Here is a 17,616-nt window from a genome sequence, read left to right as displayed (position 1 = left end):
TGAATATACTCTTTATGTATCCAATGTTGTATTGGTGTCCTCTAGGAGCCTCACGAATTGTTGTTGGAAACAACGGTGTCATCATAAATGAAGCTGTGTTTGACTAGGGTGGCTAGAGCAAAGGGAAAAGGGAGCGTATAGGCAGCACCCCCGATGCTTGGTTAATTCAGAGAATAACACAGCTTCCCATCTTAGTACGCAAATGTTAGGTGATTACACACCCCGCTGTCAACAGCGGACTATCGCTCAGAGGCAAGAACAATATATGGCTTGGACATGCCCAATCGTTTTCCTCACCTCATGTAAGCAAAACTGCAGGGTAGAGGTGTCACTGTGAGGCGGCGTTTTGTGAATAAATATAACCTCTTCAGGGCTGGGACAGACAGAACACTGCCCTGTTCATAAATGTTGCGAAGGACTGAACACACGCTTTTATGAGCGGGCTGTCACTTTAAAAAGCCACTTATAGACTGAAGAGTCTCAAGGCAACTTCCATGTGTGTTAAACCGAGTGCTTGCTCCCCTCCCCCGTAAGTGTGTGCGACCTTAATTGGGTTAAGCCTAAATGATGATGTTTATTAGGGAACTGAGTCAAACACACTAAGAACCCGGTTTCATAAGTGCACACGACCCAAAGTTCACTCATTTGCAGGTGTGCATTCACAGGGCTAGAGCGTGAACTAAAAATGACAATCTCTTCAGTAGGCAGCATGCACACTACCACTACAAGCCATCGATCAATCTAAACAAATACAAAGGCTGGTATATTAATTTTCAGATCAGGACACATTCCCTAAGATATCCGGTTAAATGCCCCTCTGAACTGTCATTCCCTGTCTAATGTATCAACTTGATGAAGGGCAAAATTATGCCAGCTTATGTTGACACACCATGCACAAAGAAGTCTGCTATCACTGCATCAGTTGGTTTTACAGTGATCTGCTTAGAGGGGTTTTCATTTCATTCATACAGTAGTAAGTTATTCATCATTGTCTGTTTTTCTCTCTTGCAGGGTAGCACTGCCCCTGGTCTTCATGCTACTTGATGAATTCTGCAACAACGCTGATTGGTGGAAACAGGCCCTTTCCAACTTTGTACACAAGGGATCAATTTCTCTTTCTTCGACTTAACACGTTATCCTCTAGGAACCTCTTGTGATTCTGCTATTCCTTGTGCCACTTTTCCAATAAAGTAGAAAGAGCATCACAGTCCCTGTCTCGACTCCATCATTTATTAGATCTAGGAGGATAGACTGAGCAGCCAGAGACTGCATTTGAGAGCGGACGTTGGACTTTTACGCAAACTTTGTAAAATATTACTATCAGTGGAAAGAAACCATCCAACACATCATGGTTGTTCAGCACTGTTCCTTGTGGAGGCGGGAATTCTTCTGCCAGTTTCAGCTCTACAGACATTGCTGGGGTCACTTGGGGACTTACTGAGCAGAGAACCTTTACAATACTAGCACAGCTACTGGGGGGATTCTGAGCCAATTGCACACCAGGAAACACATTCAAACTGCACCGCACAGCCAATAGGACTGGCCGTCACACTGTTTATTAGTGGATATGTTCGTTAAAGTAGAGTAAATCTAACTGCCAAATAAAACAAACATTGTGTTATAGCTCTTAAAGTGAAGTGATTAACATAATGACCTTGGCATAAAGCAGATGAATTCATGATAAAATACAGTGCCTAAAGCAAGATGAGGCACTTTTATCACGTGTATATTAAAACAGCAAACTTAAAAGAGGCACTGCTTAAACTGTCTCCGTACCATGCAGAAAAGAATGACATTAACCACACCTATTTTCATCAAAATCTAGATATTCAAATTAAAATCTTTTGTGATCATGACATTATGTAGCACGTCATACGAATACAATATGTTTTTACCAAGTGTGCACTATGATAACAACTGCATGACAGGTAATAGTTCAATTATATCTGTAGACAGCAAGGTAAAAGCATATACACTGCCATATTATTGCTAAGAAATTCAAACATCCAGCTGTTACCAGAGGAATAAGAACAGGATGATGAATTAGAGCGGGAAAAATTAAAGTAGGTTCTAAAAATGGGCTGAACAACAACAAAAAAACACAACCGCCACCATTAAATGCTTTTTTGCAAGTAGAAAACAGTACAAGTGAGCACAAAAACCAAGAAGGCATTGCCACTGTATCATAAAGTATTAAAATCTAACGTTATATTTTCATATTAAAAGTCATGCGCTTCACATTGCCTAAGATAGGAACACGAGGCGCTTTCACCATCCATGCATTGGCGCTGCAGCATTGACAGAGGCACTTGCTAACATGTTTGCTTGTAAAGTAGAGACGAGGAAGAACCCTGACCGATAAGTGCTATTGAAAGTCAAGCATTCCGCGGGTGATGGAGCCGGCCAGTCTGGAAAGCATCAGTGCTCATCTGTCACCCAGCTCCGAGATGCCCTTCGGGTTGAATGTGAGCTTTACAAATGTTTATATAGATTTAGGTAAAGTCCGACACAGTTACGTTTTTTTCAAAAGTGCTTCGCCTGGACTACTGTGTAAATTCAAGCAACCGTTTGGTGCATACATACATGTTTTGTAAACAGTTTCAAAAAGTGAGCAGTACAGTTGCCAGTAACATGCCATATATCACAAATGTCTTCACAAATTACATCTTAAAACATGGTTGTTCTCTAAATTGCTCCGAATGTTCCCTCCTTTCCTCTTGAGGTAAACTTAGAAATGTCTATTTCATGGTCCGTGACTGGCTACCCTCCCCTCCCAGCTTCCCACACCACACCTTGAAGGATTGACATAGGCAAGTTGTCTTTGGAAGGCGGGGGGTCAGGGACCCCCCGGCCGTATTTATTATACAAAACAATAAAGGATGAATATCAGCATTACATCAATATGTTAAGAACCGCAAAATTCATAACATTAGATCTACAGTATTGAAGACAAATATCAAAGGCTAACCTTAACAAAAGTCTAATACAGCGTGTTTCCTATCCGAATCTAACATCCTGCCTGAATTTTGCATTCTAACATTTCTGGCCCGACGGCAAGGTCGCTAACCGGTGTCAAGTCCTACTAGCCACGCCCTTACCTACAGGTGCGCATGTGCGACAGGGGACCGCCTACCCCGCCGGCATCGTGAACTCCATTTAACCAACAAGGAGGGCCCTTACACTCTGCGTCATTTGCTGACGTCATGATGTATGTGCGGGGTGGCTACCAGCCTAAGGAAAGCGTGATTCCCTCCCCTGCATCTTAAGCAGCTAGCGGATATTCCTGCCCCTCAAGTTCTAGGAGGGACCAGTGGCCCCTCCCCCTGGGCCGCCCCCTCCGTGGATGGTGACGCCCCCCCAGGACCTTAAATTGCTGCTCACCGATCATGACATTACCGCCTGACCAACCCTAATAAATACGACGATGAACCTAGGGAAAAAGGGAAAAGAACTCGCTAAAGGACAACTACACTAACTAAAACCAGACCATAGTAATACAAAGCATGCTGTACTAATGGGAAAAAAGGCCGAAGTACACACAATATTACACTTTTAATGACAACATAATCACAGCTATAACGCGAAAAAGGCCTAAGTACACACAACATACATATTTGATCACAACCAATCACAGCTAAAAAACGGGAAAAAGGCCTAAGTTCAGATATGACCAAGGAGAAAAATGGGGGCCTATGTAAAACCATACAATCACGTCAACTTCCTACACATGTAACGGGAAAAAAGGCCTAAGTCAACTTACATAGTACCTTCGACTAGCATTGTTTTGTAGCTTGTATTTTAGGGCTGGTGGGTGGGGAAAATTAAATGCCCCGAACGTGGGGCACACGAGGTATGCGGGGAGCGAGCCAGGGGCAAGAGGGCGCCCAGCTTGCTCCTCGGGCCTCTTAAGGAGCTGTGCCACCAGTGGGTCGCCGGCCCAGTCGGCCCGCCCCCCCTCCTATTTTGCATAATCATTGCCATCAGGCAAGTGGTGTGACGTGACCTTTTATACAAATTAAACCACGTGACATTATACAAATTCCATGTTATATAAATTCAACATCATATGAATTTTTGTGACTTGCGCTGACTTGATGTTACCTACATGCTATACATAGAATAAATAACATACCATACCATAATGTAACGTCAACATCAACCATTTTTGCGAGCGCAAACTGTGCGATTCGCAAAAAATCGTCCGTTTGCATCCGCAATAAGGGCTTCTGCGATGCATTAAACTGTCAGCCTCTCACAATTTGAGAAATCGCAATTTTTTTTAGATTTCTTAAATTGCGATTGCATTTAAGGAATCACAAATTGCTACTCCTTAAATGCAATGCATGATGGAATAGCAAATTGCAAATTTGCTAAATGGGGGCGCAAATTACCATCAATTTGTACTTGATGGTAATTTGCAAAAACTTTTAAAAATGCCTTAAAGTGCTTTTTTCAAAGTTGTAGGTTACACTCACACATGCTTTTGGGGCATGTGTATGCGCAGCATGTGTGCACAGGTCAATTTCAGGGTGCAACAGGGTGTCCTTTTGACTCCCTTGCACCCTTGAAATTGCACACGCAATTTGCGAGTAACATTGGTACTCGCAAATTGCGTATGCAATCTCCCATTCATGAATAGGAAGGCATTCCTTATTTGCGACTCGCAATTTGCGAGTCACAATTAAGGAATGTTTAGAAATCGCTAATTTCATAGCGATTCCTACATGCATTGGCTTTTGCAATTGCTTAATTGCGATTCCTTAATATTCGCAATTAAGGAACCGCAAAAGTCTACATTGATGCATGTGCCCCATAAAGTTACTGTTTAATGGCCACCACAACAACATCAGGGTTCTGCTGTTTAATGGGTGGTTAAGTCACAATCAAAGGGAATAAATCACGTGTGTCAGTTTTCCAGAGTCAAAATGTCTCCGTCAAGGGTGCAGTTTATGTTTATACCCCGTTCCTTCAGTTAGATGAGCAGTGTCATTATCGGGTCTTAATCACCTGGGTTCTCCAGGTAATCTGTTGTCCTCCACCAGGAGGGAGACTGTTTGGTTTAGGAAGCCTTAAGTGATAGGTAGATAGTGAAAAGTGTGAGTTAAACTTACCTCAGTTCAGGTAGGAAGTATTTTATTAGTCAGAAAGGAATAATATTAAAAAAGAATAAAAATTGAGCTTTAGTTGACGTGTTAGTGATCCAGAGCACCTAGTGGTTGGTTGACCTGTTTTGCCCTAGGTCGCCCTTGTGGTTCAGGGGGTCTTCATCAGGATCAGTGTGAGAGTGACTTTTTGGGGGGATCGCTCAGTGTGTGTAGGTAGATTGACTTACGACTCTTCGTCTGTGAGCTTGATTGCTCAATCTCTGACGGTGTGTTATAGGTCCAGACTCTGCCCATAAATATGGACGACAGAAAAACAGAAAAAGACACTACATTCTGACTACATGCAATGATAGGTACTGTCTTGCCCAATGTGGTGCTACAATGAATAAAAACCTAATTGAGGAGCAGGGGTGCACATACAGACTCTAGTAACCTTGCAAAGGATTTGTGAATATACTCTTTATGTATCCAATGTTGTATTGGTGTCCTCTAGGAGCCTCACGAATTGTTGTTGGAAACAACGGTGTCATCATAAATGAAGCTGTGTTTGACTAGGGTGGCTAGAGCAAAGGGAAAAGGGAGCGTATAGGCAGCACCCCCGATGCTTGGTTAATTCAGAGAATAACACAGCTTCCCATCTTAGTACGCAAATGTTAGGTGATTACACACCCCGCTGTCAACAGCGGACTATCGCTCAGAGGCAAGAACAATATATGGCTTGGACATGCCCAATCGTTTTCCTCACCTCATGTAAGCAAAACTGCAGGGTAGAGGTGTCACTGTGAGGCGGCGTTTTGTGAATAAATATAACCTCTTCAGGGCTGGGACAGACAGAACACTGCCCTGTTCATAAATGTTGCGAAGGACTGAACACACGCTTTTATGAGTGGGCTGTCACTTTAAAAAGCCACTTATAGACTGAAGAGTCTCAAGGCAACTTCCATGTGTGTTAAACCGAGTGCTTGCTCCCCTCCCCCCGTAAGTGTGTGCGACCTTAATTGGGTTAAGCCTAAATGATGATGTTTATTAGGGAACTGAGTCAAACACACTAAGAACCCGGTTTCATAAGTGCACACGACCCAAAGTTCACTCATTTGCAGGTGTGCATTCACAGGGCTAGAGCGTGAACTAAAAATGACAATCTCTTCAGTAGGCAGCATGCACACTACCACTACAAGCCATCGATCAATCTAAACAAATACAAAGGCTGGTATATTAATTTTCAGATCAGGACACATTCCCTAAGATATCCGGTTAAATGCCCCTCTGAACTGTCATTCCCTGTCTAATGTATCAACTTGATGAAGGGCAAAATTATGCCAGCTTATGTTGACACACCATGCACAAAGAAGTCTGCTATCACTGCATCAGTTGGTTTTACAGTGATCTGCTTAGAGGGGTTTGCATTTCATTCATACAGTAGTAAGTTATTCACCATTGTCTGTTTTTCTCTCTTGCAGGGTAGCACTGCCCCTGGTCCTCATGCTACTTGATGAATTCTGCAACAACGCTGATTGGTGGAAACAGGCCCTTTCCAACTTTCTACACAAGGGATCAATTTCTCTTTCTTCGACTTAACACGTTATCCTCTAGGAACCTCTTGTGATTCTGCTATTCCTTGTGCCACTTTTCCAATAAAGTAGAAAGAGCATCACAGTCCCTGTCTCGACTCCATCATTTATTAGATCTAGGAGGATAGACTGAGCAGCCAGAGACTGCATTTGAGAGCGGACGTTGGACTTTTACGCAAACTTTGTAAAATATTACTATCAGTGGTAAGAAACCATCCAACACATCATGGTTGTTCAGCACTGTTCCTTGTGGAGGCGGGAATTCTTCTGCCAGTTTCAGCTCTACAGACATTGCTGGGGTCACTTGGGGACTTACTGAGCAGAGAACCTTTACAATACTAGCACAGCTACTGGGGGGATTCTGAGCCAATTGCACACCAGGAAACACATTCAAACTGCACCGCACAGCCAATAGGACTGGCCGTCACACTGTTTATTAGTGGATATGTTAGTTAAAGTAGAGTAAATCTAACTGCCAAATAAAACAAACATTGTGTTATAGCTCTTAAAGTGAAGTGATTAACATAATGACCTTGGCATAAAGCAGATGAATTCATGATAAAATACAGTGCCTAAAGCAAGATGAGGCACTTTTATCACGTGTGTATTAAAACAGCAAACTTAAAAGAGGCACTGCTTAAACTGTCTCCGTACCATGCAGAAAAGAATGACATTAACCACACCTATTTTCATCAAAATCTAGATATTCAAATTAAAATCTTTTGTGATCATGACAATATGTAGCACGTCATACGAATACAATATGTTTTTACCAAGTGTGCACTATGATAACAACTGCATGACAGGTAATAGTTCAATTATATCTGTAGACAGCAAGGTAAAAGCATATACACTGCCATATTATTGCTAAGAAATTCAAACATCCAGCTGTTACCAGAGGAATAAGAACAGGACGATGAATTAGAGCGGGAAAAATTACAGTAGGTTCTAAAAATGGGCTGAACAACAACAAAAAAACACAACCGCCACCATTAAATGCTTTTTTGCAAGTAGAAAACAGTACAAGTGAGCACAAAAACCAAGAAGGCATTGCCACTGTATCATAAAGTATTAAAATCTAACGTTATATTTTCATATTAAAAGTCATGCGCTTCACATAAGATAGGAACACGAGGCGCTTTCACCATCCATGCATTGGCGCTGCAGCATCGACAGAGGCACTTGCTAACATGTTTGCTTGCAAAGTAGAGACGAGGAAGAACCCTGACCGATAAGTGCTATTGAAAGTCAAGCATTCCGCGGGTGATGGAGCCGGCCAGTCTGGAAAGCATCAGTGCTCATCTGTCACCCAGCTCCGAGATGCCCTTCGGGTTGAACGTGAGCTTTACAAATGTTTATATAGATTTAGGTAAAGTCCGACAGAGTTACGTTTTTTTCAAAAGTGCTTCGCCTGGACTACTGTGTAAACTCAAGCAACCGTTTGGTGCATACATACATGTTTTGTAAACAGTTTCAAAAAGTGAGCAGTACAGTTGCCAGTAACATGCCATATATCCCAAATGTCTTCACAAATTACATCTTAAAACATGGTCGTTCTCTAAATTGCTCCGAATGTTCCCTCCTTTCCTCTTGAGGTAAACTTAAAAATGTCTATTTCATGGTCCGTGACTGGCTACCCTCCCCTCCCAGCTTCCCACACCACACATTGAAGGATTGACATAGGCAAGTTGTCTTTGGAAGGCGGGGGGTCAGGGACCCCCCGGCCGTATTTATTATACAAAACAATAAAGGATGAATATCAGCATTACATCAATATGTTAAGAACCGCAAAATTCATAACATTAGATCTACAGTATTGAAGACAAATATCAAAGGCTAACCTTAACAAAAGTCTAATACAGTGTGTTTCCTATCCGAATCTAACATCCTGCCTGAATTTTGCATTCTAACATTTCTGGCCCGACGGCAAGGTCGCTAACCGGTGTCAAGTCCTACTAGCCACGCCCTTACCTACAGGTGCGCATGTGCGACAGGGGACCGCCTACCCCGCCGGCATCGTGAACTCCATTTAACCAACAAGGAGGGCCCTTACACTCTGCGTCATTTGCTGACGTCATGATGTATGTGCGGGGTGGCTACCAGCCTAAGGAAAGCGTGATTCCCTCCCCCGCATCTTAAGCAGCTAGCGGATATTCCTGCCCCTGAAGTTCTAGGAGGGACCAGTGGCCCCTCCCCCTGGGCCGCCCCCTCCGTGGATGGTGACGCCCCCCCAGGACCTTAAATTGCTGCTCACCGATCATGACATTACTGCCTGACCAACCCTAATAAATACGACGATGAACCTAGGGAAAAAGGGAAAAGAACTCGCTAAAGGACAACTACACTAACTAAAACCAGACCATAGTAATACAAAGCATGCTGTACTAATGGGAAAAAAGGCCTAAGTACACACAATATTACACTTTTAATGACAACATAATCACAGCTATAACGCGAAAAAGGCCTAAGTACACACAACATCCATATTTGATCACAACCAATCACAGCTAAAAAACGGGAAAAAGGCCTAAGTTCAGATATGACCAAGGAGAAAAATGGGGGCCTATGTAAAACCATACAATCACGTCAACTTCCTACACATGTAACGGGAAAAAAGGCCTAAGTCAACTTACATAGTACCTTCGACTAGCATTGTTTTGTAGCTTGTATTTTAGGGCTGGTGGGTGGGGAAAATTAAATGCCCCGAACGTGGGGCACACGAGGTATGCGGGGAGCGAGCCAGGGGCAAGAGGGCGCCCAGCTTGCTCCTCGGGCCTCTTAAGGAGCTGTGCCACCAGTGGGTCGCCAGCCCAGTCGGCCCGCCCCCCCTCCTATTTTGCATAATCATTGCCATCAGGCAAGTGGTGTGACGTGACCTTTTATACAAATTAAACCACGTGACATTATACAAATTCCATGTTATATAAATTCAACATCATATGAATTTTTGTGACTTGCGCTGACTTGATGTTACCTACATGCTATACATAGAATAAATAACATACCATACCATAATGTAACGTCAACATCAACCATTTTTGCGAGCGCAAACTGTGCGATTCAGAAAAAAATCGTCCGTTTGCATCCGCAATAAGGGCTTCTGCGATGCATTAAACTGTCAGCCTCTCACAATTTGAGAAATCGCAATTTTTTTTAGATTTCTTAAATTGCGATTGCATTTAAGGAATCACAAATTGCTACTCCTTAAATGCAATGCATGATGGAATAGCAAATTGCAAATTTGCTAAATGGGGGCGCAAATTACCATCAATTTGTACTTGATGATAATTTGCAAAAACTTTTAAAAATGCCTTAAAGTGCTTTTTTCAAAGTTGTAGGTTACACTCACACATGCTTTTGGGGCATGTGTATGCGCAGCATGTGTGCACAGGTCAATTTCAGGGTGCAACAGGGTGTCCTTTTGACTCCCTTGCACCCTTGAAATTGCACACGCAATTTGCGAGTAACATTGGTACTCGCAAATTGCGTATGCAATCTCCCATTCATGAATAGGAAGGCATTCCTTATTTGCGACTCGCAATTTGCGAGTCACAATTAAGGAATGTTTAGAAATCGCTAATTTCATAGCGATTCCTACATGCATTGGCTTTTGCAATTGCTTAATTGCGATTCCTTAATATTCGCAATTAAGGAACCGCAAAAGTCTACATTGATGCATGTGCCCCATAAAGTTACTGTTTAATGGCCACCACAACAACATCAGGGTTCTGCTGTTTAATGGGTGGTTAAGTCACAATCAAAGGGAATAAATCACGTGTGTCAGTTTTCCAGAGTCAAAATGTCTCCGTCAAGGGTGCAGTTTATGTTTATACCCCGTTCCTTCAGTTAGATGAGCAGTGTCATTATCGGGTCTTAATCACCTGGGTTCTCCAGGTAATCTGTTGTCCTCCACCAGGAGGGAGACTGTTTGGTTTAGGAAGCCTTAAGTGATAGGTAGATAGTGAAAAGTGTGAGTTAAACTTACCTCAGTTCAGGTAGGAAGTATTGTATTAGTCAGAAAGGAATAATATTAAAAAAGAATAAAAATTGAGCTTTAGTTGACGTGTTAGTGATCCAGAGCACCTAGTGGTTGGTTGACCTGTTTTGCCCTAGGTCGCCCTTGTGGTTCAGGGGGTCTTCATCAGGATCAGTGTGAGAGTGACTTTTTGGGGGGATCGCTCAGTGTGTGTAGGTAGATTGACTTACGACTCTTCGTCTGTGAGCTTGATTGCTCAATCTCTGACGGTGTGTTATAGGTCCAGACTCTGCCCATAAATATGGACGACAGAAAAACAGAAAAAGACACTACATTCTGACTACATGCAATGATAGGTACTGTCTTGCCCAATGTGGTGCTACAATGAATAAAAACCTAATTGAGGAGCAGGGGTGCACATACAGACTCTAGTAATCTTGCAAAGGATTTGTGAATATACTCTTTATGTATCCAATGTTGTATTGGTGTCCTCTAGGAGCCTCACGAATTGTTGTTGGAAACAACGGTGTCATCATAAATGAAGCTGTGTTTGACTAGGGTGGCTAGAGCAAAGGGAAAAGGGAGCGTATAGGCAGCACCCCGATGCTTGGTTAATTCAGAGAATAACACAGCTTCCCATCTTAGTACGCAAATGTTAGGTGATTACACACCCCGCTGTCAACAGCGGACTATCGCTCAGAGGCAAGAACAATATATGGCTTGGACATGCCCAATCGTTTTCCTCACCTCATGTAAGCAAAACTGCAGGGTAGAGGTGTCACTGTGAGGCGGCGTTTTGTGAATAAATATAACCTCTTCAGGGCTGGGACAGACAGAACACTGCCCTGTTCATAAATGTTGCGAAGGACTGAACACACGCTTTTATGAGCGGGCTGTCACTTTAAAAAGCCACTTATAGACTGAAGAGTCTCAAGGCAACTTCCATGTGTGTTAAACCGAGTGCTTGCTCCCCTCCCCCGTAAGTGTGTGCGACCTTAATTGGGTTAAGCCTAAATGATGATGTTTATTAGGGAACTGAGTCAAACACACTAAGAACCCGGTTTCATAAGTGCACACGACCCAAAGTTCACTCATTTGCAGGTGTGCATTCACAGGGCTAGAGCGTGAACTAAAAATGACAATCTCTTCAGTAGGCAGCATGCACACTACCACTACAAGCCATCGATCAATCTAAACAAATACAAATGCTGGTATATTCATTTTCATATCAGGACACATTCCCTAAGATATCCGGTTAAATGCCCCTCTGAACTGTCATTCCCTGTCTAATGTATCAACTTGATGAAGGGCAAAATTATGCCAGCTTATGTTGACACACCATGCACAAAGAAGTCTGCTATCACTGCATCAGTTGGTTTTACAGTGATCTGCTTAGAGGGGTTTGCATTTCATTCATACAGTAGTAAGTTATTCACCATTGTCTGTTTTTCTCTCTTGCAGAGTAGCACTGCCCCTGGTCTTCATGCTACTTGATGAATTCTGCAACAACGCTGATTGGTGGAAACAGGCCCTTTCCAACTTTCTACACAAGGGATCAATTTCTCTTTCTTCGACTTAACACGTTATTCTCTAGGAACCTCTTGTGATTCTGCTATTCCTTGTGCCACTTTTCCAATAAAGTAGAAAGAGCATCACAGTCCCTGTCTCGACTCCATAATTTATTAGATCTAGGAGGATAGACTGAGCAGCCAGAGACTGCATTTGAGAGCGGACGTTGGACTTTTACGCAAACTTTGTAAAATATTACTATCAGTGGTAAGAAACCATCCAACACATCATGGTTGTTCAGCACTGTTCCTTGTGGAGGCGGGAATTATTCTGCCAGTTTCAGCTCTACAGACATTGCTGGGGTCACTTGGGGACTTACTGAGCAGAGAACCTTTACAATACTAGCACAGCTACTGGGGGGATTCTGAGCCAATTGCACACCAGGAAACACATTCAAACTGCACCGCACAGCCAATAGGACTGGCCGTCACACTGCTTATTAGTGGATATGTTAGTTAAAGTAGAGTAAATCTAACTGCCAAATAAAACAAACATTGTGTTATAGCTCTTAAAGTGAAGTGATTAACATAATGACCTTGGCATAAAGCAGATGAATTCATGATAAAATACAGTGCCTAAAGCAAGATGAGGCACTTTTATCACGTGTGTATTAAAACAGCAAACTTAAAAGAGGCACTGCTTAAACTGTCTCCGTACCATGTGGAAAAGAATGACATTAACCACACCTATTTTCATCAAAATCTAGATATTCAAATTAAAATCTTTTGTGATCATGACAATATGTAGCACGTCATACGAATACAATATGTTTTTACCAAGTGTGCACTATGATAACAACTGCATGACAGGTAATAGTTCAATTATATCTGTAGACAGCAAGGTAAAAGCATATACACTGCCATATTATTGCTAAGAAATTCAAACATCCAGCTGTCACCAGAGGAATAAGAACAGGATGATGAATTAGAGCGGGAAAAATTAAAGTAGGTTCTAAAAATGGGCTGAACAACAACAAAAAAACACAACCGCCACCATTAAATGCTTTTTTGCAAGTAGAAAACAGTACAAGTGAGCACAAAAACCAAGAAGGCATTGCCACTGTATCATAAAGTATTAAAATCTAACGTTATATTTTCATATTAAAAGTCATGCGCTTCACATTGCCTAAGATAGGAACACGAGGCGCTTTCACCATCCATGCATTGGCGCTGCAGCATCGACAGAGGCACTTGCTAACATGTTTGCTTGCAAAGTAGAGACGAGGAAGAACCCTGACCGATAAGTGCTATTGAAAGTCAAGCATTCCGCGGGTGATGGAGCCGGCCAGTCTGGAAAGCATCAGTGCTCATCTGTCACCCAGCTCCGAGATGCCCTTCGGGTTCAACGTGAGCTTTACAAATGTTTATATAGATTTAGGTAAAGTCCGACACAGTTACGTTTTTTTCAAAAGTGCTTCGCCTGGACTACTGTGTAAACTCAAGCAAACGTTTGGTGCATACATACATGTTTTGTAAACAGTTTCAAAAAGTGAGCAGTACAGTTGCCAGTAACATGCCATATATCACAAATGTCTTCACAAATTACATCTTAAAACATGGTTGTTCTCTAAATTGCTCCGAATGTTCCCTCCTTTCCTCTTGAGGTAAACAGAAATGTCTATTTCATGGTCCGTGACTGGCTACCCTCCCCTCCCAGCTTCCCACACCACACCTTGAAGGATTGACATAGGCAAGTTGTCTTTGGAAGGCGGGGGGTCAGGGACCCCCCGGCCGTATTTATTATACAAAACAATAAAGGATGAATATCAGCATTACATCAATATGTTAAGAACTGCAAAATTCATAACATTAGATCTACAGTATTGAAGACAAATATCAAAGGCTAACCTTAACAAAAGTCTAATACAGCGTGTTTCCTATCCGAATCTAACATCCTGTCTGAATTTTGCATTCGAACATTTCTGGCCCGACGGCAAGGTCGCTAACCGGTGTCAAGTCCTACTAGCCACGCCCTTACCTACAGGTGTGCATGTGCGACAGGGGACCGCCTACCCCGCCGGCATCGTGAACTCCATTTAACCAACAAGGAGGGCCCTTACACTCTGCGTCATTTGCTGACGTCATGATGTATGTGCGGGGTGGCTACCAGCCTAAGGAAAGCGTGATTCCCTCCCCCGCATCTTAAGCAGCTAGCGGAAATTCCTGCCCCTGAAGTTCTAGGAGGGACCAGTGGCCCCTCCCCCTGGGCCGCCCCCTCCGTGGATGGTGACGCCCCCCCAGGACCTTAAATTGCTGCTCACCGATCATGACATTACCGCCTGACCAACCCTAATAAATACGACGATGAACCTAGGGAAAAAGGGAAAAGAACTCGCTAAAGGACAACTACACTAACTAAAACCAGACCATAGTAATACAAAGCATGCTGTACTAATGGGAAAAAAGGCCTAAGTACACACAATATTACACTTTTAATGACAACATAATCACAGCTATAACGCGAAAAAGGCCTAAGTACACACAACATCCATATTTGATCACAACCAATCACAGCTAAAAAACGGGAAAAAGGCCTAAGTTCAGATATGACCAAGGAGAAAAATGGGGGCCTATGTAAAACCATACAATCACGTCAACTTCCTACACATGTAACGGGAAAAAAGGCCTAAGTCAACTTACATAGTACCTTCGACTAGCATTGTTTTGTAGCTTGTATTTTAGGGCTGGTGGGTGGGGAAAATTAAATGCCCCGAACGTGGGGCACACGAGGTATGCGGGGAGCGAGCCAGGGGCAAGAGGGCGCCCAGCTTGCTCCTCGGGCCTCTTAAGGAGCTGTGCCACCAGTGGGTCGCCGGCCCAGGCGGCCCGCCCCCCAGCCGACCCGCCCTCCTGCCCCGGAAGCTGTCCAGCTGCCTCCGGGTCACAGGGGAGGCATCAGCCTATCGGTGGTGGGGGCGCGCCGCGCGCGTCATCGCCCCGCAACGCACCCCCACCACCGAGAGGCCGGGGGAGGGGGGGAGTGCCGCACCGCCATGTGGGCGGGAGGGCCGAGCGGCCCCCCTTTACACATGGTCCGCGACTGGCTACGCTCCCCTCCCAGCTTCCCACACCACACCTTGAAGGATTGACATAGGCAAGTTGTCTTTGGAAGGCGGGGGGTCAGGAACCCCCCGGCCGTATTTATTATACAAAACAATAAAGAATGAATATCAGCATTACATAAATATGTTAAGAACCGCAAAATTCATAACATTAGATCTACAGTATTGAAGACAAATATCAAAGGCTAACCTTAACAAAAGTCTAATACAGCGTGTTTCCTATCCGAATCTAATATCCTGCCTGAATTTTGCATTCTAACATTTCTGGCCCGACGGCAAGGTCGCTAACCGGTGTCAAGTCCTACTAGCCACGCCCTACCTACAGGTGCACATGCGCGACAGGGGACCGCCTACCCCGCCGGCATCGTGAACTCCATTTAACCAACAAGGAGGGCCCTTACACTCTGCGTCATTTGCTGACGTCATGATGTATGTGCGGGGTGGCTACCAGCCTAAGGAAAGCGTGACTCCCTCCCCCGCATCTTTAGCAGCTAGCGGATATTCCTGCCCCTGAAGTTCTAGGAGGGACCAGTGGCCCCTCCCCCTGGGCTGCCTCCTCCGTGGATGGTGACGCCCTGCCTAGGACCTTAAATTGCTGCTCACCAATCATGACCTTACCGCCACAGGCCAGCATTGTTTCCCGACGATCTGGCCACCCCACAACTCCTGCCTGAAGGTCATCCCTACCTCACAAAGCCCTTCAACCAAGCTAGGATATAATCACACCATAATGTATTCCCTGCCTCAGTCAAATGGACCCCATCCTGTAAGTACAATTCATCCCCCCAAATAGTAAGTGCGTGGTTCGGAAAAGTTTTTCTAACTTGGTATTGATCCTCTTTACCGAGTGATTCAATGCCCTGACGGAATCACCCCCATGCCACTGCAGCCGCGGTATCAGCTGGGACCAGACTACAGTGCAGTCAGGGCACACCCTCCATACCCAACCTGCTGCTGAGATGATCTCTTCCAGGAGGACCCTCAAACCCAGTCTAGCAAGGTCATTTCCCCCCAGATGAAGAATCACCACCGCTGGTGGTGCTGCATGTTGGGCGACCAACTCTGCAAAGAACCCCCGAAACTGACTGAGGCAGAGACCCCCCCTCCCAAAGAAGGAAATGGACAAACCTTTGCGTTCTAGCTCCCTTCTACCCTTGCCTGTAAAAAAGACATGTTTAGCACGATTAACATATGAATGACCAACAATCCAAACCCTGCCTGACCGCGTCCTGTGTTCCTGACTGTTCACGCCGCGATGAGTCGCCGATGAATCTTGATGATGACCCGAAGCGAGTTCTGCGCCTGCGTCACATAGCGAAGAAACTGCAAAACCAGAAAAAACAACCCAATGTCAGCAAAAGCTCTAGGTACTTTACAACATGTGTACCCGCACATACCATTTGTAGCAATTGGAATTGGGTAACCATCTCCCAATTCTTTTAACACTGTTCACATGCAGACCCCTTGTGATTGCCTCAGTGGCTGTGCCTATCCTAAAGGAGTGTGTGCCAAATTCCTTCGGGTCAAGGCCCACCCTGGTAATAGACTCCATGACTCTTCTGAACTGGTATTTGGTTAAAGGGGGTGCCATCAGCGTGTAATAAGAGCGACTCACCCAACAATCCACCTCGCTGCCTGATGCAAGTCTCCACATGGTGTACCAGGCCGCAAGGATTGGCCCTCGCCCTGTGCAGTACCACAGTCTCCCCCCATGCCCCCTGATCAGTTTTTGATCTCAAAATTGTCACCCACCATGTGTCTCCCTGTATAGTTGTGTTCAGGAATTGGATACCCCCCTGCCTATCTGCCTTGGAGGCTGCAACCAACTCGCTCAGCCTCAAAGCACCATACAAGGCTAATGTGAAAGCTGCTTTAAACAATTGTATCTCCCAGTCTGAACTACAGACGTCATGCAATGCAGGCAATAATGCCGTCAACCTCCCCAAGCCTATTGGTTTCCTAGTGTCAACCATGCTGCCCTGTAAACGGCGCCAACCCCTCAAACCCTTCCGCACCACAAAGCTGTTAGTTGAGTCTTTTACTCCCTTTGCCTGTGCTTAGAAGGAGACAGCTGCCCTATGCCTGTTAGCTGTTGCGACTAAGCGACCCTCCTGATGCAGTTTACCAAGATAATCTGTAAAACTATTCTCTAGAGCCCATTTGGATTCCCAGTCTCGCCCCAAGAAAGTGTAATATGAACCAAATGCCCCTTCATACGCTGTCCTTGTCTTGGGGGCTAAGCTAGCCGCCACGAGGTCCTGTAATTTGGGGCACCAATCTGCCAGAGTGCTGATGGGAAGTGTATCAGTGTAGGCTCTGCTGATGGAAGATGTT

This window comes from Triturus cristatus, chromosome 7 (genome assembly GCF_964204655.1).
Source record: "Triturus cristatus chromosome 7, aTriCri1.1, whole genome shotgun sequence".
Classification (NCBI taxonomy): Eukaryota; Metazoa; Chordata; class Amphibia; order Caudata; family Salamandridae; genus Triturus; species Triturus cristatus.
This window is presented reverse-complemented; position numbering follows the sequence as displayed.